General features: G+C 42.9%; 1 long non-coding RNA gene across 1 annotated transcript in view; it reads right to left on the bottom strand.

Annotated features, from left to right (window-relative positions):
* LOC105540237 overlaps positions 1-1,234 on the bottom strand; it is a 155,622-nt gene extending 154,388 nt beyond the window's left edge. The window contains exon 1 of the long non-coding RNA XR_001006171.1: positions 1,155-1,234. This is a non-coding gene — a long non-coding RNA (uncharacterized LOC105540237). The remainder of the gene's footprint in view (positions 1-1,154) is intronic.
* Positions 1,235-2,947: the final 1,713 nt, after the last annotated feature.

Genomic DNA, 2,947 nt, shown 5'->3' with positions numbered 1-2,947 from the left:
ACATTCTTTTGTCCCCTGGGATGTTCCCCTGATGTAGTACTCTCTTCCTTTTCCTACGAATGTGGCTTCCCGAGAGCCAAACTGCTGTGATTGTTGTCTCTCTTCTGGGTCTAGACACCCAGTGAGTCTACCCGGCTCCGGAATGGTACTGGGGTTTGTCTGCAATGTCCTGTGATGTGAACCGTCTATGGGTCTCTCAGCCGTGGATACCAGCGCCTGTTCCAGTGGAGGTGGCGATGGGAGGCAAGGAGAGTGCAATGGACTCTGTGAAGGTTTAATGCTCTATTTTTGTGCTGGTGTTACAGCCTCCTGCTGGGAGGTGGCGCTTTCCAGAGAGCATCAGCTGTGGTGGTGTGGAGAGGAACTGGTGGTGGGTGGTGCCCTAGAACTCCCAAGATCATATGTCCTTTGTCTTCTGCCTCCAGGGTGGGTAGGGAAGGACCCTCAGGTGGGGGCGAGGTAGGAGTGTCTGAGCTCAGGCTCTCCTTGGTCTGGCCTTGCTGCGGCTGCTGTGGGGGCTGGGGGTGAGATTCCCAGGTCACTGGAGTTATGTACCTGGGAGGATTATGGCTCCCTCTGCTGAATCATGCAGGTTGTCAGGGAAGTGGGGGAAAGCCGGCAATCACAGGGCTCACCCAGCTCCCATGCAAACCGACGGGCCAGTCTCACTGCCCCCGTGAACCCCCAGCAGTCCCCAGTCCGTTTCCAGGCGGAGAGGGAAACCGGCTTGAAAACCTACCCCAGGCTACCCGCCTCCCAGCTGCGAGAGAAAAAGCCTTGGTTCTTCCCCCTCCTGTGGAGGCTGCACCCCGGATTCGTGCTCTCCTCTGACTTCTGGCCAGGAGGATTCTCACCCAGTTCAAATTGTTACAAAGTTCCGTTAGAGATTTCCTTCTCCCTGTGGAGTTTTGCCCCCCTCCTCTCCCCATGGATGCCTGTGGTGCCAGCAGGAATGGGCTGCTCTGGGACCCAGCCAGCCCCTCGGGCCTTTCCGCTGCTTTCTCTACCCCTGTATTTCTCCTGGCTCTCCAGACGGACTCAGTTCCAGGTGAAGTTGGAAATCCTTCTGCAAACAGACCTTCAGCTTCCCCAGTGGGGTGTGTGTTTGGGAGAGGAGGGTCTCCCTTTTCCACTTCTGCAGTTGGGGCACTCACACTTTTGCGGAGGTCTCCCGGGTCCTGCAGGAGCAGTCCACTTCCTTCAGAAGGTCTGTGGGTCCTCTCAGGACTGCTGGTTTGTTCTTGCAGTATATCTGGAGCTAAAATTCACAACGCGAGCCCCACATGCTGCCCTGTTCCGAGCTGCAATCTAGTCCTGCCACCTGTCCATCATGATGATCTGTTCTTCTGCTGTAAATTCATTCCAGATCCAGATTCTTTCTCAGCGGCCCTTGAAGTGTGTGTCAGAAGCCATAATCGCTGTGTGCTACACACCTCTATGCAGGGCACCTTCATTTCCATGGGTTGCATTTATAATTACTGGCTTATTATTATATTTTTCTATGTCACTTTACATTTCTTAGTGTTTCCTACATACTTAGCATATTTCTACACATTTTTTTCTCTCTAATTCCCAAATGAGAAGAAAGCAAATACAAACAGTATTTTCTTTCTTTGATCATATATCCTTCTGTTCTTGTGTCAGGAAAATGTGAAGATTCAAGAGATAATTGAAAGATGATTTTAAAAAGTATTTAACATTTATTTTAAAAGCACTACATTTTATTAGCAAAAAGGCCTCTGTTAAATGTTGGGAGAAAAGAAAGACTTTCTTGTGTCAGGAAAATGTGAAGATTCAAGAGGTAATTGAAAGATGATTTTTAAAAGTATTTAACATTTTTTTTAAAGCACTAAATTTTGTTAGCAAAAAGGCCTCTGTTAAATGTTGGGAGAAAAGACAGACTTCTTGTGTCAGGAAAACCTGAAGATTCAAAAGATAATTGAAAGATGATTTTAAAATGTATTTAACATTTATTTAAAAAGCACTGAAGTTTGTTAGCAAAAGGCCTCTGTTAAATGTTGGGAGAAAAGAAAGGCTTCTGGAATTTCATGGAAACATTATTCACGTGTATTTACCAATTGGTTATATGAGACATGAAGTTTTTTCGTAAGAGATACATTCTACTCTTATACAAACCAGAGAATCTATAAGATAAGAGGTGTATGAGAGAGATGAACATCACATATACATCTAGCATCTATTAATTATTAATTAGTAATAATTATATTATTAATATAATAGAAATTAGTAAAACATTTCTTGAGTACAGTTAGCAATCTGTATTGAAAGCCTTAAAACACAAATGTAAAGTTACTCATCAAATCCAAAGAAAATAATAATGAGAGTAGGCAAAAATTTAGCTGTAAGAGTGACCATCAAGTGTTACTTATAAAAGCCAAAAATTGGAAACCATCTCCATGGTCAGCAACATAGGATGAGTTAAATTTATGGTGCACCTGTAAAATGGAATAGGAACCAATCACTTAAAATGGTGTTTGATAAAACTAATAATACACAGTAGGACTGTTTGGAAGAAGCAGACTTTAAGCCTCCATGTCCATATGATTCCATTATTTACATACAGACCAATATATACATGATAAGTAAAGTACATTGTTCAAAATCATAATAATGTTTATCAAAATAATAAATTCCTTTCAAAGGAAGACTGGCAATAATGGACAGGGAAAAGGCAACTGATAAACAATTCAACATTTCAAGAGAAATGTCTTTCATGGGCCAATAATGTTAATGCCGTGAGTGGAGAGGTATTAATTTAAAAAATTTTACAGAAAAGAAAAATGGCGACCGCTTTTCACAAGATTTAATCCAAGTCTAGAATAAACAAGGAAGGAAAGAGGCTGACTTGGTTGAAGTGAGCAAAGCAGAAGCAACAGTAGTTGGTACCTGGCTTAAGGACTGGCTTTAAATCTTCTGTATAACAAAT

Source organism: Mandrillus leucophaeus, unplaced genomic scaffold (genome assembly GCF_000951045.1).
Source record: "Mandrillus leucophaeus isolate KB7577 unplaced genomic scaffold, Mleu.le_1.0 Scaffold217, whole genome shotgun sequence".
NCBI lineage: Eukaryota > Metazoa > Chordata > Mammalia > Primates > Cercopithecidae > Mandrillus > Mandrillus leucophaeus.
Note: the sequence above shows the minus strand (reverse complement) of the source record. Positions and strands in the feature narration are given on the sequence as shown.